The sequence below is a fragment of the Notamacropus eugenii genome, chromosome 1 (assembly GCF_028372415.1).
Source record: "Notamacropus eugenii isolate mMacEug1 chromosome 1, mMacEug1.pri_v2, whole genome shotgun sequence".
In the NCBI taxonomy this organism is placed as follows: domain Eukaryota; kingdom Metazoa; phylum Chordata; class Mammalia; order Diprotodontia; family Macropodidae; genus Notamacropus; species Notamacropus eugenii.
In genome coordinates this window covers 409,736,718-409,762,011 of record NC_092872.1, presented here as the reverse complement: position 1 = coordinate 409,762,011, position 25,294 = coordinate 409,736,718, and the positions used below count along the sequence as shown (strand labels likewise).

Genomic DNA, 25,294 nt, shown 5'->3' with positions numbered 1-25,294 from the left:
CATAAAAACTCAGAGGAAGAAGAGTTTGAGGACCAGATGATCAGGAGGGCTTTATAGGACAAAAATGAATGATACTGAATGAAGAAGCCTGGGAACTGGGATCAGCTGAGGAAATGGAGATGTTTAATCTGGAGGAGAGCAGAGGAAAGGAATGTGGAGGAGAGAAAAGAGGGGAGAGGAGGGGAAGGGGAGGAGAAAGAGGGAAGAAAGGGAGGAGAGGAATAGGGAGGAAAAGAGAGGGGAGGGAAAGAAAGGGGAAGGGAATGAAAAGAGGGGAGAGACAGAAGGGAAGGAAGGGAGAAGAAAGGAAAAGGAGGGGAAGGGAGGGAAGGTAGGAGAGAAGAGGAAAGGGGAGGGGAGAGGAAGCAGGGATTTACTATAAACTGTTGTCCAACTATAGATTTTTGCCTTTCAATCCCTTGCTCCTTTGTCTGTCCTGGCTTGCAGCTAATTTGTTTATGCTGCTGAATGCCAAAAACCATGCTGATAGATCTAAACAAACTGATATTCTCTCAACTGGCTGGATCCTCACTTCTTCATAGCAATCCTTTTATTCTTCCTTATTTTGTTAGCCCACAGTAACTATTCCAAATCTTTTCTCATAAACCTTCTATAGTACTTCCCCTATAGTACTTCCCTCCTTTCATTCTCCTTCCCAGTGGAGAATCTGCCTCCTAGTTTACTGAGAAAATAGAGACCATCTTTTGTGGCTCCCATTTTTTCCCATTTTAAAACTTCAAACTCGGCAACATCTTCCCCTGTTCTCTTCTCCATTTCCCCCCAGTTACTCAGAAAGAGATGGCCCTTGTCAAAATCAACTACTCAGTGCTTTAAAAAAATTTATTTTGAGATGAGATCTCCCCATTTCTTTCAGGATGGAGAGTGGCCACTCATAAGCTCAGTCCCATTGTTGATCAGCATGGAACCCTTGACCTAATCTTTCTCACCTGGGTCAATTCACTCCTTCTTAAGCATCCCGATGACCCCCACTCTTGGAAGTCCACTAGGGCCCAGTGCTGAATGCCGTACAGATTCCTTATTGGCTTAGCCCACTTCAGCTCAGAACTCCTGAGCTCAAGCAATACACCAACCTCAATCTCCCCAAGGATCAGAGGTATGCAGTACTATGCCCTCGTCATCTATGTTCTTGATTCAATACTGCAATCTCCTGAAACTTAACCCACCAAACTATCCTCTCTTTTTAATCTTTAAGTCACTGTCACCTCTGCTACTCCATCTCTTGCCCCTGAGCCATTGTAAGGGTGGTCCCCTATTTCAGCAATGAACTTCCTCCTCACCTCTAGCTCATGGAATCTTTAGTTTCCTTCATTTAATTCATGTTCCACCTCCGACTTGAGGTCTTCCTTATTTCTCCAGTGATTAGAAAGTTCTTCCTCTTTAAATTACTTTGTATGTGCTTTTTTATGTACTTACTCATTTGAACACACATTCCATCCCCCCGTGACATTGTGGTTCCCTGAGGGCTAGACATATTTTTATTTCTAACTCTGTATGACAAGTGCCTCACATATAGTAGGAACTTAGTCAATGCTTGTTGAATTAAAACATTCCCAGGTCTTCCCCATCCTTCAATAGTCTTTTCCTGACTGTGCTGTTGTCTTGAGTTGTTAGCCTATTTCTCTCCTCCCTTTCACAACCCAACTCCTAGTAAAAACCAGTTGCCTTTTGCTCTTCTCTTTCCAATAAGTTTTAAACCTATTGCAATCTGACTTCAGTTCAACTGAAACTGCTCTCTCCAAGATTACCAATTATATTTTAATTGCTAAATCCAATGGTCTTTACTTCATTTTCATATTTGTTGACCTCTCTATGGAATCTAACATCACTGACCACTTCTTCTTCATAGATAGTCTCCTCCCTGGGTTTTCATGATACCACTATCTTCTAGTTTTCCTCATACATGTCGAACCATTCACCAGTATCCTTTGCTTAATGATCATTCATGATCTGACCTGTCCTGGGATCTCTTCCTTCCCTTCCCTTCCCTTCCCTTCCCTTCCCTTCCCTTCCCTTCCCTTCCCTTCCCTTCCCTTCCCTTCTCTTCCCTTCCCTTCCCTTCCCTCTATCCTCTCCTCTCTTCATTCCCATTGGTTCATTTATCCCTTCTATATGTATCACTCTTCATTATATATATCCAGCCTTAATTTCTTTCCTGGGCTATAGTTTCACATCACCATCTGCATATAGGACTTCTGCTGGATGTTTTATTGTCCCCTCAAACCTAACATGTCCAAAAGGAACTAAGCATCACCCCCTCCTAAACCCCAACCAATGCCACATTTTCTATTTGGGAGACATGATGGAAAGAGTGCCAGACTTGAAGTCAAGAAATCTTGAGTTCGAATCACACCTCAGACTACCTGTGGCACCCTGGACAAGCTACTTAATCTCTCTCAGCTTCCGTTTCCTCAGCTATAAAATAAGGATCACAATGACACCTCCCTCCCAGGGTTGTGAGACAGAAATAACCTATATAGGACTCTGTGAACCTTCAAGTACTACGTAAACCCTATTAGTATCATCCACGGTATATCCTTATTATTGATGCCATCACCACTCTTCCTGTCACTCAGCTTCACAACCTCAGAGTTATCTCTGACCCTTCCTTCTCACTCCGTTTCCAAATCGTGTTTGTTCTTCCTTCACAGAATATCTAACAGCCACCTCCCTCTCTTCTCTGTCTGTCCTATGTACGTGCAATGCTCCCCTTCCTGTCTGCCTCCTGGCTTTCTCCAAGACTCAGCTCAAATCCTACCTTCTGCCAGAAGCCTTCCCAGTCTCCCCCACTGCTGGGGTCTCCCTCTGAGCTTGTGTTCAGTTTACACTGTTTTGTACCTTATGTGAATATGGTTATTTGCTTGTCATCTCCCCTAATAGAATGTTAGCTCCTCAATGAGAAGAACTGCATTTCTGCTTTCTTTTGCTTCCCCAGGTATGTAAAAGGAAGTGCTTAATAAATTCTTATTACCTGCCTGTCTGATTGATCTGAATCTCTGTCTTCATTCGAGGCTCAGCTTGTAAGCCAACTTTTCTGATAACTTCCAGTTGTTCATGCATATTCCCTCTGCAAATAATCATGCATATCCTTATTTGTTTCTATGATGTATATGCCTTCCCCAGAAAAATATCACCTCCTTGAGGTCAGGGTCAGTTGTTTGTTTGTTTTACCCCTGGCACTTAGCACAGAGGCTTCAACATTTTCTGGTTCAAATCTATGATTTCATTGATGTAGGCAGCAGCATCCTGTGAGCTCTATCAAAGAGCTCTACCCTCTCTACCAATATAGATCACAACAGCCCTGTCATTTCAATAAAGTCTTAGAGCATTGCTTGGGTCACTAAGAAGTTAAGTACCTTAGTCAAGACCACTCAGTATCTAACAGAATTAAGACTTGAACTCAGGTTTTCTGGACACCAAGGATGGCTCTCTATCCACCATGTCATGCTGCTTCCCACATTTATTGTTGTCATGTCTGATTCTTTGTGACCACATTTGAGGTTTTCTTAGCAGAGATGCTGAAGTGGTTTGCCATTTCCTTCTTCAACTCATTTTCCTGAAAAGGAAAATGAGGCAAACAGGATTAAGTAACTTGATCAGGGTCACATAGCTCGTAAGTGTCTGAGGCCAGATTTCCTGACTCTAGTCTGTCCACTACACCACTCAGCTGCCTGACTCCCACATAACAAGTGCTTAATAAATACGGGTAGTTTGGCTGATATTTTTAAAATTGGTCCACATTAGATGTCCAATTAGAAGTGTCTAACCAGGGAATGTACAGTCTGTTGAGGTGGTGACCTCCATCCCCATCAGTTGTGATCTCTAAGCAGTAAATAGATGATCCACTTTTGAAGAGGATGCAAAGCAAGACTTCTTTATTGTTTCTGTGTCATGGAACCTTTTGGGAGCCTAGAGATATCTGTGGACATTTCAGAATAATGCTTCTAAATGCATAAAATAAAACATCTAGGATCACAACGTAAACCAATTATATGGCAATGCAATTATCAAAAGAGATTTTTTTTAAAGCATACTGCACCAAGGTTAAGAAGCCCTCATGTAGAGGGAATTCTTACTCAAGTACGAGTTGAACTAGATGTCCTTTAAGCTCCCATTCCATTTCAGAGATGCTATGATTCTGAGTTTACCAGCATATCTAAATAGCTTGAATTTCTCATTCTTTGACTATGCTGGTTGAGAAATTAATGGAAATTTAATTTACACATTAGCAAAATCAGAAAACCCTGCTATCAAAGCAAAAGCCAGGCTGCATGTAATGGAAAGAATATCAGCTTGTGTCCCAAAGGTCTAGGACTCTTGCCAACCTACTGGGACTGGGAAAGGGGGAGATAGAGGGACAAGGCTCATCATGGGCCATCTAGACCCATAGATCATAGGCTCAAAGATCTAGAGCTGAAAGGGACATTAGAGGAGCTCTAGGATAATCCATCATTTTATAGATGGGGAAACTAAGGTGAAGGACATTCAGTGACTTGATCAAGGTTAGTAAGATTTTGAGGGGAGATTTGGTCCTAGGTTTCTTTATTTCAGAGCCAGTGGATTTGGGAAGAAACACTTGAAAAGATTGTCCTCCCCTCTGATCTACTACCAACTTTTTGCCTGACTTTTGGCAACATCACCAACCTTTTCTGGCCATCAAAATTTTCCTCAGTTAAATGAGGAAGTCATACTAAATGTGCTCTGTGATGCCTTCCAGCTACAGTTCTAAACTCTCTTCCAATTCCAACATTCTGTCCTATGATCTAAAGTCTCTTTCCACTCTGACAATTCATGTTTCAAGACATGGCCTCAGAGGTCTCTTCAGTCCTAGATCTCTGATCTGATCATTCTAAGGGCCTTTTCATTTCTGACATTCTATGTTCCAAAGGTCTTACCAACTTTGGCCTCCTATGATCCTTTTTCATCCATGAGTTCTGAGTTCCTTTGCTGAAACTACAATGAGCCATGTTTATCAAGAGAATAGGCCCTGCCTCCTCCTGCACAAGCCTTCAGCAGCCATTTCATAATAAGCTCCCAAGGGTCTTCATAGGTTCCTGTGGGTTTCATTCAGCTACGTGCCTGTTGAAAACAATAATCATTGCTGTCCCATGACCCCTTTTAGATCCTATGAGAATTCAGCTTTGGAGGAAACCAGGAAGTGTCCAACTGAGTCCAAGGTTGTGTTGACACCACAAGGAAGGGAGGCACACAGGACTCATTTCAGCTCTGAAGTTCTGGATATCCTCTCGACACTGTTCCAAAAAATCCCTACTGTTTGGAAACATGTCATTTTTTTGTTTAAAAAAAAAAAAAAAGAACAACATCTGAATGTGAGCCTTTGGGGTTTTGCTGTTTTTTGTTGTTGTTGTATTTCCCTGAGGACCTTGGTTTGTTTCTTAATCTGGGCCATCAAGAGCCACTTTGCCAAGGCTATTGGGGTGGAGGTGGGGAGTGTCCCCAGAAGTTGCCTGGATGTAGTTGGAAAAGTAATGAGTTTGGGGCCAGAGGACCTGAACCCAAAGCCTGGCTCTGCTCTTTCTAGATGTCCAACCTTGGGCAACAAGTCACTTCCCTGTTTTGGGGACCAGTTTCTTAATATGAAAAGTGAAGGAATTGGATTAGCTGACCTTTAAGGCCCCTTCCGACTCTCATTCTACAAGCAGCGTTTCCTGACAGAAGCCCAGACAGAAATATCTTCCTTCTCCATCACTGTCCAGGTCCTTAAATCCACATGGGTCATGCTTCTTTGCAGGTATTATTTTTCAAGATGATAATCAGGGCACATGTACAGAAACAGGAGATTACTTTGAAATACCTCATTCAAAATATACTTTACTTCCTTGAATCTAAAACTGTCCAGAAAAATCTGGTAGGTGTGGTTGCTACCTGATAGAGTGGCAACATTAGTGTGGCAAGGAAAGGATCTGGGTTCAGGCTCTGACTGTGCCACTTACTATCTGGATAATACTAGATAACAAGTCACATGTTCATACTCTGCCTTTATTCAATTGAAGGAGTTGGATAATTCTTAAAGCCCATTCTGCTCTAGCATTTTATGCCCTGAATTTCTTTGCAACCCTAATATTCATTCTGTGTTCTAAGGACCTTACTACCTTGCATATTTCATATTCTAAGATTCTTTTTTTTTTTTTTAAGAAAGTGCTAGGCAGTTGCTCTTCTTCTATTTTTTTTGGAGGCAATCAGGATTAAGTGACTTGCCCAGGGTCACACACACTGAGGCTGGATTTGAACTCCGGTCCTCCAGACTGGTGCTCTATCCACTCTGTTGCCTAGCTGACCCAGCTCTCTCATTTATTGAAATGAATATTTATAGATTAAAAAAATTCATTTGCATATTATGTTTGTATGTAAATATTACTCTTTTCAAACTTGAACATAATCTTCTAGGGAATACTTCAACAAGCTCCCGCATTAATATTACTCTATTGCTTTGTTACTTTCTTTGTAAATATGCAATGATAAATTAGCATTGCCTGCCAGACTAATCTTAATGGACAGATTGAAGTATGCCATTCCCCAACTCTAATTTTTTCAGTAGCTCCCTATAGCTAAGCAAATAAAATTCAAATAGCCCCAGATCATCATTTGGTGCCTAATCTGGCACCAGTCTCCTTTTGTTCACCTTGTTTTATGCTCTGCTCCAGACAAATTGTACTACTCATCAAACCACTTCTTCATACACATACTCTGCTCTTCTGCTTCCCTCTCTTTGCTCACCCTTTTCCCCATGTCCACAGCATATGCTCTACCTTCATCTTTCCCCAGTTGAAATCATGCCCAGATTTTAAGATAATGTTGGCCATTGCCAACTTTTCTTTACCTCTTCTTCTTCCTCCACCTCCCATTCACAAGTGATCTTTCCTTCCTTATACCTCTACCATTTTTCTGATCTTATGTATATCTCACATTTTGTCTTAAATAATGATAATTCACATTTCTGTAGTCCTTAAAGGTTTATGATACCCTTCAATAGAAGTGATGCAAATTGTATTGTCAACATGTTAGAGAGGAGCCGGAGACTCAGAGGTGAAATGACTTGTTTGTGTCAGTGAAGTGATTTGAACCCAGGTCTCCTAACTTCCGATCTGATGGTCTTTCTACTACATAACGTTACTTCTATTACAGTTTTCAAGCAATCTAATCTCTCCTGCTAGACAGTGAGCTCTTCAGCAAAGGGACTGTTTTACTAGTCTCTCTCTCTCTCTCTCTGCAGCTGCCAGCATAGGAAGTTAATTAACATTAAATCAACCAGGGAATAAATGAAAAAAAATCTCCCTAAGGTTTCTCCCAGCTCTAAAAATCGAGTCCTATTACTTATACTGAATGGGTACAATCTGAATTAGTGATATTTTAATTGCTCTGCATGTAGGTGTTGTGGAATAGGATGGGGAGGGGAAGAAGGGGGGTAAAGGGAGGAGAGGTCAACTAAGGACATTAAACAAGCAAAGACCAGGAGACAAGAGTGAGGGATATTCTGGGATGGAGGATAAGGTGAGGAGATGATCAGAGAGTAATCTGCTTCAGTTGTAGCAGAGAGAGATAATGCTGGAAAGTCAGGTTGGCTTCATGTTATGGAGGAACCTGATGCCAGACTGAGAAGTGGAACTTTATTTAGGGGAAATTTTAGAGAAGCAGAACATTATCTGGATGCCGCTGAAGAGTTTTGAGCCGAGTTTTGAGGGACCTGAACAGATCAATGCAGAAAGACTAGACCAATATGCTATACATATGGTAGACTATCAAGGCTGTGGGTAGGTGCTTGCAAGGCAAATTCCCTGTGAGGGGGAGCCATGCTCTGTGTCTCTATGCCAAGCTTCACCACTGCCTTGGATAACACGTAGTCAGTCAGCTTCCTGTCTAAGAAGAGTACGTGGATATGGACGCCAGCACATTCCCTGAGCACCTAGATAGGGTGGATCAAAGCCACCAGAGAGACTTAGGGAACACTTTAGGAGTGCCTGAGGAAGCCCCAGCTTTCACTGAAATGAATTAGAGAGATCCCATTCAAAGCCCTTCCTGAGCCGAAAGCTTCCCTGCTTCCCCTCCTTCAACCTTCTCTGCCCTCCCTTCTCCTTGCTTCCCTGAAGGCTTGGAGCTGGTGGTGCTCCCTGCAACCAGTTTAAGCAGGAAGGGAACCCTGGATTAGAAACCATGTTAATTTCCTTCCTCTGTCTTCTCTGGAATGTGTAAACAATAACTGTGGAGCCTGGAGACAGGAGACGGGAAATGTCACATTTTGTGATTGGGCCAGGGCTGGGATAAGGTCCTTATACATCTTTGGGATTCTACTTCTTGGGAATCTATGCAACCGCCTCAGTGAAATCAGGGTTATCTCAGAAAACATATTAGAGCTGGCAGGGGACTTGAAACAAAATAAAAACAAAACAAAGTCAGAATGTCAGAGACGGGAGGAACCATAGATTGTAGAATATCAGAAGTAGAAGAGACCTTGAATATCTGATAAGAGAACCAATTAATCCTAAGTACTTATTAAGTGCCCAGCACTGAAGTATGAAGTTCTCTGCTAGGCACTGGGGATCCAAACTTGGAAAACAAACAGTCCTTACCCCTTCCCCACCAAGAACCTTACATTCTAACGGGGGAGGCACATGCACATTTATATTGGCATGTGCCAAGGCACCATTGCATAGTGAACCAAGAGCCTTGGAGACAGGAAACCCTGGGTTCAAGTCCTACCTCTGACACATCCTGGCGAGTGAGCCTGGCAAATCATTTAACCTCTCAGGGCTCCAAACTTTTCTCTAAGATTATAAGTAGCTAAGAAGGTGTTGACTTACATTTGGCAGAGAGTTTCCTGATATGTGAGCTTGTTATACTTACTAAATCACTACGCCAGGCCCTCTCTCTCTGTCTCTGTCTCTCTCTCTCTCAGAAGGCATATAGAATAGGAAGAAGGTAACCTTGGTAGAGAAGGCACTGTGACTGAGGGAGTTAGAAAAGGTCTCCTGCAGGAGGTAGCAACTGAGATATCTTAAAGGGAATCAGGGGTTCCAAGAGGCAGAGGGAGGACATTCCAGACATCAGGACAACCAGTGAAAAAACAGGGAGACGGGAAAAAGTCTTGTGTATGAGGAACAGAAAAAAAAAGCCTATGTGACTGAACTTTAGAATTTGTGAGGGAGGATCATAGGTAATAAGGCCATGGTAGGATGTGCCCAGATTGTAAAGAGTTTTAAATGACATATAGAGTAGTTTATGTTGGTTCCTAGAGGTAATAGGGAGGCATGGTATTTATTGAGTACAACTCTGATATGGTTGAATCTTCACTTTAGGAAAGTAACTTTGACAGCTGTAAGTACAGATGGAGTAGAGAGAGACAACACAGCAAGACCCTTTAGGAGGCTAAAGAAGTCATTAAGGTTGTTGTTGTTGAGTCGTTTTTCAGTTGAGTCTGACTCCTCATGATGACATATGGGGTTTTCTTGGCAAAGATTCTAAAGTGATTTGCCATCTCTTTATCCAGCTCATTGTATAGATGATAAAACTGAGGCAAACAGGGTAAGGTGACTTGCCCAGGGTCACAAAGCTAGTAAGTGTCTGAGGCCAGAGTTTCAAGTGCTCTATCCACTGTGCCACTTAGCTACCCAATCATGGAGGTAAAAAGTAATAAAGGCCTGAACTAAGGAGTTTTCTGTGTGAATAGAGAGAAAGGTGCTGATATGTGGAATGTTGTATAGGTAGAAATGATGAGATTTGGCAAATGATTGGATCTATTGGGGGAAGGAGTGTCAGAAGCTGAATCCACTCTGAGGCTGTAAACCTGAGTGACTAGAAGGATGATTGGGGCTCTCAGAAATAGGGAAGTTCTGAAAAGCCATGGATTTGACAGGAAAGATAATGAGCTCTGCTTAGGACGTTGCACATGTAGCTGAAAATGTCTGATAAGCAGTAAGTCATGTGGGACAATAGCTCAGGAGATATATTTGTCTGGGAGTTATTTAAACAGAGATAATGAAACTTCTCAGAGCTGATGAGGTCACCAAACAAGAGGGTATAGATGAAAAAATGAGGGCCCAGGACAGAGCCCTGGACAATACCTACAGTTATAGGCAGAGGTAAGCAGGAGCCAGCTCCTATTGGCTGTCAAGTTGATTGCTAAATTTTCAGTGTGAGCTGACTGACACCTGAAAAATCAGCAAACAGTACAAATTAGGGCTTAATTTACTATTTGTTATTGACTGACTAGACCAGGGGTGGGGAACTTATGATCTGGAGGCCACATGTGGTCTCTAGGTCGTCAAATGTGGCCTTAAGGATTTCTTCTGTGAAGTTTGGATTTAATCAAATGACCACACTTGAGGACCTAGAGGGCCACATGTGGCCTCCAGACCACAAGTTCCCTACCTCTGGTCTAGATTTAGGAAAGTGATAGGGTTAATAATGCAGATTAAGCCGAAAAAGGTATACCCAATGCATTTTCTCTCCCAGACAGCTGGTTGTTAAACATTTACCAACACACACCTCTGGTTATAGGATACAATATGATTGAAGAATTTAGAATGACAGAATATAGAAGACAGAACATTGTGTTTGGGAAGAACTTTAGAAAATAGAGGCTCTTCCTAGCTTTCTAAAATGTTAGCACTTCTCCAACCCCTGTCACTATGTATTTATTATGTAGCTAGACATGCGTGTAGCTTATATTTATTTGTCCTTCTCTGTATCCACCCCTCCTTTCCTAGAATATAAACTTCTTGAAAGTAGGGATTATCCCATTTTGGGGTTTGCAGTTCCAATGCCTACAAAGTAGACACTAAATAAATGCATATTGATTGATAAATTGATAGAATATTAGAATATAGAACTTATGGGTTGAAAAGAACTGCAGGATTATACTTGCTACCTGGATGATTCTATAACCTTATCTATGTGAACACTGCCTCCAAATTTGTAGATCACAATTTATCCCTATCCACTCATCCAGTGTGACTCTTGTGCACATCCTATAAGTCCTCTACTGGAGGTTAACTCAACATCCTGGGTTCTCCTTCTAGATCTCTCAATGCTATATAAAGCAGTAGCGGGGAACCTGTGGCCTCAAGGCCACATTTGTCCCTCTAGGTCCTCAAGTGCAACTCTTTGGCTAAATCCAAACTTCACAGAACAAATCCCCTTCATAAAAGGATTTGTTCTATAAAACTTGGGCTGTCAAAAGGTCACACCCAAGGACCTAGAAGGCCACATGTGGCCTCAAGGCTTCAGGTTCCCTACCCCTGGACAGATACTAGTAGACTGCTCAGACTGTCCATTAGTTATTATTATCTTATTTTTATGCTAATAATGATAATAGTAATGACAGTGAATGTCCATACCACTTTAAGCTGAACAATATTCTTTTCTCACAACAAAACTATGAAGTAGGTAGGTAGCGCAAGCATCATTCTCCTTGTTTTATAGATAAGTGAAAACAGAGTGTGGAATGTCTGAGCTGCAAAGGAGTTTTGCAACCATCTTCTCCAGGTCCAGTCTTTCCTTGGCGTGGATAAAGCCAAAACAACCCATTCTAACATAGTGGGAACTTTAGGAATAGACAGTTGATCTGGTACCAGGGAGAGCAGAGGAGTAAAGAAGGTATTAGGTCACATGATTTCCTAAGGGTTCTTCCAGCTCTGACATTTATGATTCTGTGTCTTTCTCCCAAGCCAAATTCATTCTTTCAACAATCATTTCTGACTATGCACACGGCCCTCCACTGGGCTCTGCCACAGGGAACAAAAGGATACCTAAGATCTTGCCCCTGCACTCCAGGAAGAGGTGTAAATCTGGGAGCTGGGGTCCCTGGACCTGGAGCTCTATCCTGAGGAGACCCTGGTTTTCTCCCTTCCACCTTCTAGCTTCTTCTGTGTCTGAGTAAATCACCTGAACTGCTGAAGGTCACAGGGAATCAATTGGATTGCGGAAATTGATGGCCTCTATCATCTTGTCCTGTATTTAGACCAAAGTCCTTATTAAATCACATCCTCAAATCCAGCTCTGCTGAGGCAGACTCAAAAATATAAGGATGTGTGAGCATGAGCATTTTGGCATCTACATTCCCACAGAGGCAGCATAATCTACCATGAAGAGGCCTATACTTGAAGTGAGGAAATCTAGGTCTAAATTCTGGTTCTTGCCTTCCTATCACAGAGGGTCTTAAGTTGAGGTCTGAAAACAATGGATAGATTTTAGGAGGTTCATAAACTTGGGAGAGATAAAACAAAATATATCTTTATTTCCACTAATCTGTAACTAAATTTTAGCGTTTCCTTCTCATGCATGTAGATGACAAGCCACAGAAGTATTAGGATTCATCAGACTGCCAAAGGGGTCTATGACACAAAAAGGTATGGTGCTATCCTATCATTTAACTGACTTTGGCCAAGTCACTTATCTCTGAGTTTTTGCTGATGACTGAGGAGGAGAGAGTAAGGCTGATGACTTTGCATGACTTTGCCTCATTTAATCCAAATTCACTTGCAAGTCAAGACATCACCCTCCTGCTGTCATTGGTTCTCTTTGAAAGCAAAAGACAAAGAATAACAGTTTTTGAGCTTTTATTTTGCCATCTGTGAAATGGAGATAATACTACTTGTCCTGCCCACCTGAATTAGATTTTTATAAGAAAAGTACTTTACAAACTTCAAATTCTGCATAAGTGTGAATTATTACTGTAAGGGTTTTCTCGTATCCTACATGTTCGTGTATACATCATCTTCCCAGTTAGAATGTAAAAATGTCCTGTAAGGACAGGGTCTGAGACTTACCATAGGCAAGCCTAAGTTTTATCTTCTAAGGCTCCTCCAGCTCTGACCTTCTGTGCTCTTTTCCTCATAGTGAAAACAAGAAAACGAAAAATCAGGAACTAAAAATGAGTGTCACTAGCCAGACATTGATTATAACGAAACCACATCTATGAGGAAACTGAGTTGAGTGTCCAACAGGCCATATCTGACTGTTGCTGAATTATGAAACAACCTCGTATAGAAATTTGAGCTCACTTGTTTCGCTTTTGAAAGTTGGTCTATTTGTTTGACATTCATTAAGGTATTTAGTGCTGGACAGTAAAGAGAAACCTGGCTGGAAAGTAACCTGACCTTGGTATCAGTCTTGCCTCTGACACTGGACTCCTGTGTAAACCTGGGGAAGTAAGAAGAGGGTGTGGATTTTAGAATGTGGGATGTCTTTTTTTTTTTATTTTTTATTTTTTGAAACACATCAGCATTTCTGAACTTGACTGACAACATTGTAGCTATACATTAGGGGGAAAAGACATGCCCATTATTTGTGATTTAAACACTTCAACAGTCAGGGGTAGGGAACCTGAGGCCTACAGGCCACATGTGGTCTTCCACGTCTTCAAGTGTGACCCTTTGACTGATTCCAAGTTTCATAGAACAAATTCCCATAATAAAAGGATTTGTTCTGTAAAACTTGAACTCAGTCAAAAGGCAGCACCCAAGGACTTAGAAGGCCACATGCAACCTTGAGGCCACAGGTTCCCCACCCCTGAATCAGACCTTTATAATTTATTTATAAATAGCTTTCTTGACTCAAATGAAATGTCCCTATTATTTTTTCTCTGCACAGGTATATGCTAACTAAAAATGCCTTTTTAAGGCATTGGTCCCTAAATTTTCTCATCTTATGTTCTAGGACCATCTGGCAACATTCTAGGGTCAGAGGACCTGGGCTCAAATCCTGCAGCCAATGTCTCCTACTTCTGTGACCACAAGCAATGCACTTAGCCTGTCTGGTGTTCAGTTCCTCATCTGACAAATGAACAGGATTAGACAGCTTCTAAGGTTCCTTCTCATTCTGGTTCCATGATCCTTTGTGCTTTGTTTTTTCCTCTGTAAAATGAAGATAATGGTCCCTCCCACAGTTGTGGTGAATGTCAAATGACCAAATGTATGCCGCTGGTCTGAATACAGCTTGCTTTTCTCCACTAAATCATTTTACCTCTCAGCCTCAGTTTCCTTCTGTGTTATTAAGTAATAAGCATTTAGGGCAGCTGGATGGTAAAGTGGATAGAGCTCCTGGCCTGAAGTTAGGAAGACTCCTTTTCCTGAGTCCAAATCTGGCCTCAGACACTTACTGTGTGACCCTGGCACTAACCCGGTTTGCATCAGTTTCCTCATCTATAAAATGAGCTGGAGAAGGACATGACAAAACATTCCAGTATCTGTGCCAAGAAAATCCCAAATGGGGTCACAAAGAGTTAGACATTCAGAAAAACATCTGAATAACAAAAACAATAAACATTTTCTTAAATCCCTATCGTGTACCAGACCATACAGGGCAAAGAGGATACAAAAACAGACTAACCAATTTGCTAACAGTACCTGTAGTTAAAGAGTTTACATTCTATTGGGAGAAACAACATGTACATATGTCAGTAATTGTTTTTAAAGGGTAATTTTAGAAGGCACTAGAAGGTGGGGTGAGGTATGGGGGCAGAGCTCAGCTAAATGAGGCTCAAGCCCTGGATCAAAGGTACTGACTGGTATCTAGGGTTATATCCTAATTTGCTAGCCTTGTCTATCACTTTTCATCCTCATTTACCTTAAACTCCAGTCAAATTGGACTCCTTCCTCCTTTTCACTCTATCAGGGATGGGAACCTACAGCCCCAAAGTCACCTGTGGTCCTCTAGGTCCTCAGGTGCAACCCTTTGATTGAATCCAAATGGCCCTCGAGGTCCTCAGACGTGGCCCTTTGATGGAATCCAAAACAGTGGAATGGATTCCCTTACTCCACACCAATATTCTCTCCTTCCTTTACCCATCTCTATTTGTCTTTCAAGGCTTAATTCAGGTGCCACCTTCTCCAATTAGCCCAAGTAGAAGAGATCTCTCCTTCCTCTGATTGCTTCTGTCCCTTTGTTCATCCCTGTCTTACGGCCCTTTCTCACATTCTGTTTTACAGGATGGATAGTCATATAAGAATTGTACCTCCCCTTTAAGAGTGGTGTCAATCAATTAAGTATTTATTAAGCATTTAGTGCTAGGGATATGAAAACAAAATGAAACAGTTATTGCTCCCAAGGAGCTTGTACTCTACAGGGAGAGAGGGCCAGTGGAAAGGGTTCTGGATATGAAGCTAGAAGTCTTTGATTCAAATCCTGCCTTTGACACTCTGTGACCACAGTCAAGTCAGATAACCTCTCTGAGGCTTGATTTCCTCATCTATAAAATAAAGGGGTTGGCCTGGGGAGTTTCTAAGTTTCATTCTGCCTCTAAGTTTATGAACCTGTGTGTCTATAAGTATTTCTATAATACGTACATAATAAATCTGGACAGTTAGGTGGTGAAATGGATATAATGTTGGGTCTAGAGTCAGGAAGACATAAATTAAAATCTGGATTCAGATACTTAATAGCTGTGTGAACTTGAGCATGTCACTTAACCTCTGTTTGCCTCAGTTTCCTCAATTTTAAAATGGGGATAATAATAACACCTACATCCCAGGGTTAGTGTGAGGACCAAATAAAATAATATTTGTACAGCACTTAGCACAATGCCTGACACACAGTGAGTGCTGTACAAATCCTAACTATTTTTATTATTATTAAATGCAATGTAATTTTTTGAAGGCATATATTAACAATGAAGAAGCACCTAGGTGGCTCAGTGAATAGTGCTGGGCCTGAAGTCAGGAAGACCTGAGTTCAAATTCAGCCTCAGATACTTACTAGCTTGTGGCCCTGGACAAGTCATTTAACCTCTGTTTGCCTCAATTCATTGGAGGGGAAAATGGCAAAATGCTCTCATTTCTTTGCCAAGAAAACGCAATGACCAGGATTGGCATGCTATGGCTCATGAGGTCATGAAGAGTTGCACAAAACTAAATGATTTACTAACAACAACTAATATGGTAGAAGATCAAAAAAAGCCTTTTGTAAGGACTCTAAGAGGATGAAGTGAAAAAAGAGTGCATTCCAGGCAGATGAGACAACTGTGCAAAGGCGCAGAGGTAGGAGATGGAGTTTTGTATTTAGCAAACAACAAGAAATACAGTTTTGCTGGATTGTAGAGTACATGAATGAAAATAATGTATAATGAGACTAGAAAGGTTCACTGGAGTCAGGTTGTAAAGATCTTTAAATGAAAAAACAGGGAAAGTCTTACTGGATACAAGAGTTGATAGACACTGGTGTTAATTGTGCAAAGTGTGAGAGGGTCAGAACAGTGCTTTAGGAAAATCGCTATGCCAACCATTTGGAGGATGGATTGGAGAGAAGAAATTCTGGAGGCAGGACTACCATTAAGGATGCTATTACAATAGTCTAGATAAGAGGTGACAAGGGCTTGAACATGAGTAGTGGCTATCTGAGTAGAGAGAAGGTCCTGGCATGAAAGGTCTTGAGGTAGAATTGAGATGACAGCAAATGATTGGATGTGAAATAAGGGAAAATTAGGAGTTGAGGGTAGCTCCAAGGATGGGAATCTGAGTTCCTAGAAGAATTGTGATGCCCTTGAGAGAAATAGGGAAGTTTGGAAGAGGAATGGGATATTTTTTGGGGAAAGATAATATCTTCTGATATTTAGAATTACCCTTCAGGGTAGAGACCATGTCCCTTCCAGCTCAGACATTCTGTGTCCTATCTTTTAAGAGCTTTGAGAGCTAACATACTTAGTGTTCTAAGGATCTTTCCCACTGTGATGCTCTATGAGGTGATGATTCTAAATAAAACATCCTTTCATTTACTTCTGGTTCTTTCAAAAATGCCCTCAGGAATACAAGAAACTGAATCACAGGATCCAGATCTTCTGAGTCTTCCCAAAAAGGCCACCCTCTAGGCATGTGACGTGAGTGCCGTTAGCCTTCCTGTTACCACCCTAACAACCACTGCAACTGGTCAAGAAATCTAGCTTCAGCTGCCCATCTCTCTTACCAATGGCTGAACAACCATGTAGCGCTCTTCCCTTGTAAAATGCTTCATTTCTGTTAGCCCAAGTGTTTTTTGTTAAATAGTTCTTTAGGGAATGAGAGTAAGGGTTTTTCTTGCATTTCACAGGAGGGAACAAAGACTTGGAGAAGAGGCAAAGTAACTGTCCTACGGCCATATAAGTTGTTTTTGTACACCCCCTTCTCTGGGACAGAAGCTCAAGTCTCTCAATTCCAAGTCCAGGAATCTTTCTTCCAGAATGCCTTGCTTTGTCTTTCTTCCTATTAAAAACTAATAGTAACAAATTCTCAAGCCTGCCTGATGCTTTGAGATAAACACAGATCATATGGAGCACAAAACTGATCCTATTAGGTCTCTAAACTTCAGGATTACCTGGGACAGATAGGAACATGTTTCACTCAGTGAATCATCCCTGGGAGTTAATCCCACAGTAGCCCCACCTCATTATTTGGAAGAAAAAAAAGAGGGGGAGGGGAAAGTATAATTCCACTAATCAGCGGGCTTTGGTAACCATGGCAAGCTGCCCTCAGTGGAGGGTGACTCCTCACAGATGGTTCATTTTGAAGTGGAGACCAACCCATTGGCCCCAGGGTTCTCACCATGATGGTCATAAAACATGTTGGCTTATGGAGGGACCTGCACCTCACAATTAATCTTCCTGAAAATTTGGGGTCTCCCCACTACCCTCCTGCTACTCCATCTGTTCCTTTCACTCAATAAGGGAGGTGAAGATGGGGGAGGGAAATGGCAACAGCCTTTTGGAATTACAAAAGGACACGTCAGGATCCAGGAAAGGGTGTGTCTAGTGAGTATGACATCGGTTTCCCCTGGCTCAGGGAGGCCACACCTGGGCTTCCAGCCTCTATTGTACAGAATCACTGAGTGTCATGTCTGGCAGGTACCTTAGAACAGAGAATGTTAGCATTTGAAGAGAACTTTTAATCTGGAATATCAGAGCTGGAAGGGCCCTCAAGACATGCAGTATTAGAACTAGACTTTGAGGTCACTTAGTTCAACTTCCTTTTATAGGAGAGGAAATTGAGGACCATAGAGGTGAAGTAACATGTTAGGACTGATAGTGGTCTATTCTTTTCTTTAAGATGCCCAGGAAAGAAGCTTCCTCAGACATATTACTATTATTTAAAATATTTTCATACATTGTTCTCCATATTTACAAGATTTCCCCAGAAACACAAAACAAACACAAACACAAACACAAAATTTCAGCACAGGTTTCTTAGCCAACACAAATATACTTATTTTGTGGTTTCTGGGTTTTTTTCCTTTTCCTGCAATAGTATTTTATACAAAGCTTTAAGGTTTTCAAAGCACTTTACAAATATTATCTCGTTTTATACTCTCTACAATCCTGAGAAGTAGGGGCTAGTATTTTCCCACTTTATAGATGAGGAAGCAGATCCAGAGAGATTAAGGGACTTGCCCAGAGTCCCACAGAAAGGTCTAAGATGGAATTTGAACTCAGATCTTTATGATTGGATGCCCTGTGTTCTAACCACTCTACCTCCTGACTACCTCACATTTGCCTCTCATTTCTCACTCATCTCATTCTTAGCACACCGTATCCCCTATGTCTATTCATTTACCGACTTTTTGGTTTAATTAAGTATGATGAGTGCAGTTGTCCAATCTTCTGGATCATGAATCCCTAGTTGTCTCATCCATTTCTTAAAAAAACAAACAAACAAACAAACAAAAACCTCTGCAAATTGTTCCTTTTGACCTTAGCTTACCAACCCTTTCATCCCCATGTCCTTTGCCAAGTGACTCCAAAATTCTTTTTGGCTGGCTCACTCTGAGATCAGGTGCTTCTGCATTTCCTCCCCTTAGCCCTATTTTCAGCAGGTCTTCTCTCCTGACTCTGAACTTTTTAAATACTGTTTTTTATGTGTATTTTTAAAGTATCTATCTTTTCATTCTCCAGTTTCTACTATATTAATTTCTTTGAATCCCAGAATTTTACACATGGAAATATAGAAATTTAGGATATAGTACATAGAATTTAGGATATAGAAAGACCCTTAGTCAAAATAGAATGGAATGTGTGTGTGTGTGTGTGTATGTGTAAAGAAAGACAGGAAGAGAGAGAGAGGTAGAAAGAGAGAGAGAGAGAGAATATAGAATCTGATCGCTGAGAAGGGTCAAAGAACATAGACTGTTAGAGTGTAATATGTTGTTTGTCCTTCATTCTCAGAGGACCCAATGACATCATGAAGGCAATGTACTGATTTGTGAGTGAACTGGATTTAAGTGAGGCAGAGCTGTGCAAAGTCATCAGTCTCATTTTCCCTTCCAGAATCATCTGAGCCCAGAGGCAAGATGAGTCAAAATGACTAGAGATGGGAGTCGGAGACCTTGGTCTTTTAAAATTAAGGTCTTTCTCTGGTCTCAATTTGTTTGAGGTCAGGTCCATTCAATGACTAAAGGCTAGATGAGAATTGAGATAAAGATGGCCCAATTTATCATCACAATAATATCAGTCAGGGAGGGGTTTACCCTCAGAGTATAAATAAATAAACAATTACTATTTGCACTCACTGTATAGTATGTAAGAATCACAGAGGCAGCTGGATGGCTCATTGGATAGAGGACTGCACTTGGAGGCAGGAAGACCAGGAAGAACCTCTGACACTGACTAGCTGTGTGACTCTGGGTAAATCACTTAACCTCTATTTGCCTTAATCTGCTAGAGAAGGAAATAGCAAACCACTACAGTATCCTTGCTAAGAAAATCCCATGGACAATATGAAATCGCAGAGAGTCTGATGTGACTGAAAAACAACAATAATTAAGAATCACAGAGCTAAAAGGGCCTTAAGGAGCTTAAAACATAAAATTTTCAAATCAATCAACAAGCATTTCTAAACATCTACTATGTGCCAGGCATTGTTCTAGGGGCTGGGTCTAGATACACAAAGACTCAAATGACATCTAGAACTAAGACTATCAGACCTGTCAGGGAACATAAAATATCTCTAAAATGAGGGCATTGGACTCTGACGTAAGTTCAAGCTCCAATGAATACAGTACTGGGATATATTTCTAGCCCTGTCAGAAGTCTGCCTCAAAAAGAGGACATACAGGGGCAACTGGGTATCTCTATGAGTAGAGCACCGGCCCTATAGTTAGAAGGACCTGAGTTCAAATTTGACCTCAGACACTTGACACACTTACTAGCTGTGTGACCTTGGGCAAGTCACCTAACCCTAATTGCCTTGCCTTCCTACCCTCCAAAAAACAGTTTAAAAAAAAGAAAAAGGACATGTCTTGTTGGAATCTATCCCAGACAATGGATGAATAAAAACAGAGGCCATACAAATGGCTTATGAGGTCAAGTCTGTTCTTTCATAGCAGCTTCCAAATCTCCTCCCCTAATCACTTTCTTTTTCACTTCCTAGGCCCTTTTGAGATTCTTTTCTCTTCTGAAATTCACCCTCCACTTTTACTTCTTCAGTCTTAAACCACACTTGCCACGTGTATAGACTTTTACCCACATGAGACCATGAGACCCTCAAAACAAGCCCTGAGAGCCTGGAGGTAGCCCATGTTATGACTACCATTTTTTTTCAATGACTTGGCCAAAGACACAGAACGAGTCAGTCCTAGAGTCAAGACCAGAACACAGATCTCCTACCTGTCAGCAAACTTTCTTTCCATTATGCCAGTCTTATATGTCTTGGGTTCTATAGTATTCCCCCTTCTCACAGCTTTGTGCTTTACTGAGACCTGAGCTCCTGCCCTAATTCAAGTGTTCATCACTTCTTGATGGGACTAGAGGATTCTCCTCTAATTTGGCTTTGATTTCCTCCTTCCTTTGAATAGCAGAGACAAAACTATTGCTCTGAGAGAGGCTAATTCTGTCTCTTTTGTTCCAGTACTAGCTTCTCCTTCAGGAATTACACTTGGCTTACTTGGCTCCAGAAGGAAGACCTAGGACCAGTGCATGGTAGTCACAGAAAGGCAGCTGCAGGTTCAATACATATAAGGAAAAGCTTTCCAACCTGTTCTGTCCAATAATGGAACAGGATGTTTTAGGAGGCGGTACATTCCCTATCCGTGGAGGTCTTAACATTATTCATGGAGTTTCTGCTCAACTACAAGTTAGATTCGATGTCCTCAGATCCCTTCCTTAGAGTTGTAATCTGACTCCAAGAACCTTTGATTCATCATATTTCTCTCACACTAGACTTTTTATCTTGCACATATATCCAAATCTTTTCTAGTGTATTTTATTGGCTGCCTCAGTCTCCTAAATTAAAAACTTTCCATTACCTATGGTATAAAATCCAAACTCTGAAGATGCCTTGCCATTCAAAGCTTCCTATAGCTGAGCTTTTGTCTCCTACTTCTATAATAAATCCACAGCCAGGTTAGTTTAATCCCTCCTTCCCAATCATGCCCTATTCACTCTTTCCTCTTCATCTTTGTTCACTCTGCCTAGAATGTTCTGACCCCGTCTTTCATGCAGTCCTGATTCTACTTAAACTCAAGTCTCACCTCTTCCAGTAGGTCCTCCCTGATTACTCTAAAAATATCTCTTTATCCTTTTCACTCCTCTGATGCTTAGTACCTCAAACTTTAGGACTTACTTGTAAATGGCCTTGTATTTATAATTTAACTTTTCAAATGTATTGTTATAATATCATTCGGATGATAACTTCTCTACCACGACTATCTTCTGATGTCTTCCTGGGGTCACAAGTTCTAGTAAGTCATATGACTGAAGAAAGCTTTGAAGATAAATCTGTTATCTGAGAAGCAGTTAGATAATGCAGAAATATTTATCATGAAAGGGGTCGCTAATAGAGTAGGATTTTTTTTTTGGCCACAGCAATTCAATAGGAACTAATGCTAAACAGCTCTTTTTATGAACTGGAAACTAAGGAGGCTACCCATCAAATGAGAAAAGGCTGGGTAAAATTATGTCATAAAAATCAATGGAATACTATTTTACTGTCAGAAATAATGGAAGAGAAGGTTTTAAAGAAAGCTGTTAAGATTTGTACAGACTGATGCAGAGTAAAGTGAGCAGAGTTGGTACAACAATTCATACAATAATATCAACATTATGAAAATGAACAATTTTGGAAGATGAGAACTCTGATAAATGCAGGGATCAGTCATGATTATAGAGGACTGATGATGAAGAGTGCTTCATCTCCTGACAGAGAGGCACCAAATGAAATGTGTGTTTTGGGGAGTGGCCAATATGAGATTTTGTTCTGCTTGATTACAATTATTTGTTCTAGGGGTGTTATTTTTCTTTTTTCTTTTTCCCATAGAGGAAGAAATGGAAGAAAGATAAATAAACGGGTGATAATTTTAAAAAGTCTAAATTTTAATTAAGGGGGAAAGAATATGAAAGCACAGGGAGGGGGTAGTACCTACACCCACAAAATCAGGGGTCTATGCCTTTCAACTAGATTATAACACTTCCAGACCAGGAACTGGGCACTAAGACTGCTTGCATTACCCCTCAGTGCCTAGCTTAGTGATTTTATCATAGAAATTGCTTAATAATTTTGAATGAATGAATGAAAAAAGACAGCTGGCAGGTGATGTCATCTTTGCTTTGACCACACACCCCCCCTCCTCCCTTTGTTTGTTTGGGGTAGTGAAAAGGTTACTAGGCTTAACGTAAGTGACTTTGGGTTTGAGTCCTGGCTTTGCCCCTTCCCAGTATTGTGCCTGGGTGTAAATCAGTTTACCTCTCTAACCCTCAGATTGCTCTTCTGTAAAATGGAGCAATAATACCTCCCTCGTGAGGTTGTTCGGAAGATCCAAATGAGATTCTGAATTTAATGTAACCGTGATGAGCTACTGATGTGTGAGCTATTGCTATTATCTTGGGCATATCAATTAACCACCTTGTGGTTCAGTTTTCTTATCTATGGAGTGAGGGATTTGGGCTAAATGGTCTCTGAAATCCCTTGTCTCAAAGTTCTGGGGTTCAAAATGTCTCTTTCCCAGCATACTATTTGGTCACTTACTCAAGGAGGCAATGACCACCCTTAGTGGCCCCACACTGGATGGCATCATCACAGTTAGTCATAGTTAAGAGGGTCCTCCTTCTGGCCCACCCAATCTCTTCTGCTTCGGATTCAGCTAATTTCCTCTTATTCAGTCTTCCTCAGGTGTGAGGAGCTTATTAGCATCCTCCTCATAAAAACTCAGATCCAAGCAGGAAATTAAATCCAGTGGGTTCAAGCTGTTTTTCTAAAAGCCATCCTGGTTGTCATGAAGCATCCTTTGGTCTCCTAGGGGATTTTACGCATAGTGTTGTTTGATGATTCAGCCTGCAAGGTTTCATTGGTGAGGAGAGTAAGCCAATTGGTCTATAATCCTCAGTGCTATACTGTGTTTTTTTTCAAAGCAAGATCAGCTAATTCCCTCTGTCCAATCATTTTACTAGGAATTGCAAGCACAAACTGTTCAGATGTTATCAGAAAGGAATATTTTTACATAAAGGTGATTTGCACAGTAAATAACAATTTAGTATGAGGAAGGGGCCTATATATTATTTTATTCTGAAACTTAGTTTTTGAGGTACCTTCCAGTACCAACATGTTCTAAGACAGTTTCCCATCACCAGTTTTCTTTGTAGCTCAGTCCTAATACCATTTTCTTCATGAGGCCTTTCCTTTCCCTTCACCTGGCAGTTGGTAGAATCCTGCCCTCCCAATTTTCACATATTTTTTCTTTATGTTTTGTCTATACTTCTTTGTGTACATGTTGACTCCTCTGATGAAATGTAAGCTCCTTGAGAGAAGGGTCTCTCTCATTTTTGTCTTGGTATGATTAATAGCTAGCACTGTGCCTGAGACAGAGTAGGCCTTAATAACTATTTGTAGATTTATTAATGTGACCATTAAGACAATGGAACATAAAGAACAGTAGAGGCTGGTGAAATTTGCCTCTAGGCCTAGTGAGAGTACATCTATTTGGCAAAGCCAACAGTCAGCCAAGAACCATAAATAATTCTTAGTTAAACCACTTTCTTTTCTGAAGTTAATCCTCCTATTATGATTCCCCAAATGTTTAATCTTAATATGTAATGTCTTAAGTAACTTGCATGCTATTCTGTCCAACAAATTTATTTTTAGTTTAAAAAGTTCCTTAAAATTGTTTCTCTTTAGTGTGGAGGTTAAACAATGAGCTTATTTATTATAGATCTTCAAAGACAGGAAGGAAGTTGTTTTTCCACAAGTTAAACAATGTCCTTGTTCATTCATTCATTTACTCATTGAATAAACATTTAATAAGCCCCTACTAAATGAGAGAATATAACACAGCGGAAATAACACTAGATTTGAAGTAGAAAGATCTGAGTTCCAGTTCTGACTTTGCTACTATTTTTAAAATCTTGGACAAATCATGTCCCCACTATGGGCCTCAGTATTCTCTTCTGTAATCAATCAACTGATAAGAATTTGTTAAATGAGTTACGAGGAGCCAGGCACTACGAATGATGGTGGAGATACAAAGATGAAAATGAAATTGCTTCAGCCCTCAAGGAGCTTAGAATCTACCAGGGAAGCAATATGTATACACACATGTGAATGCAAAGCATGTAAAAGGAGAAGTTTGTTCTAGTATAGAGGACATCTTAGGTCTCAGCAGTCACTGAGCCCAAGTCATACATGAAAGTAATTCCTACTACAATACACTTGATAAATGCTAGTCCAGACTTTGCTTGAAGACTTCCAAGGAAGGGGAAGCCATCCCCTCTCAGAGTAGCTGATTATGAAACTGATTTCTTTGGAACTTCCATGGGCCTTCTGGGGACAAACAGAACAGGTCTAATCCTCCCCTCCCCCTATAAATCCACCCTTTAAATATTTGAAGACATCTATCAAGTCTCAACTATGACCCCCACTTTGTGCAAGAAGTCTTTCCCAGTCCCCCTCTTGCATTATCTTTCACCTACCCTGTATATGTCTTGTCCATACATAATCATTACTCAGGTCCTCCTTACTCCTGAACGGGTACTCTATTCATTGCACTACCTAGCTGCCCCAGACACTTGACACTCACTAGCTGTTGTGACATTGGGCAAGTCACTTAACCCCAACTGCCTCATCCTGGATCATCTCCAGCCATCCTGATGAATATCTGGTCACTGGATTCAGATGACTCTGGAGGAGAAGTGAGGCTGGTGTCCTGCACAGCCCTTTCTCACTCAAAACAAAGTCAAGTGCAAGTCATGTCATTATTTCTCTGATGGCATGGTCTTCTTCAGCAACGAACGACAAACACATACACAATCATTGTTACCTCCATTAGAATGTGACTTCCTTGAGAACTGGACAGGTTTTGCATTTCCAATTTT

General features: G+C 41.0%; 1 long non-coding RNA gene across 1 annotated transcript in view; it reads left to right on the top strand.

Moving 5' to 3' along the window:
• LOC140518684 (uncharacterized) overlaps positions 1–14,004 on the top strand; it is a 91,217-nt gene extending 77,213 nt beyond the window's left edge. The window contains exons 2-3 of the long non-coding RNA XR_011971986.1: positions 12,322–12,383; positions 13,693–14,004. This is a non-coding gene — a long non-coding RNA (uncharacterized lncRNA). The remainder of the gene's footprint in view (positions 1–12,321; positions 12,384–13,692) is intronic.
• Positions 14,005–25,294: the final 11,290 nt, after the last annotated feature.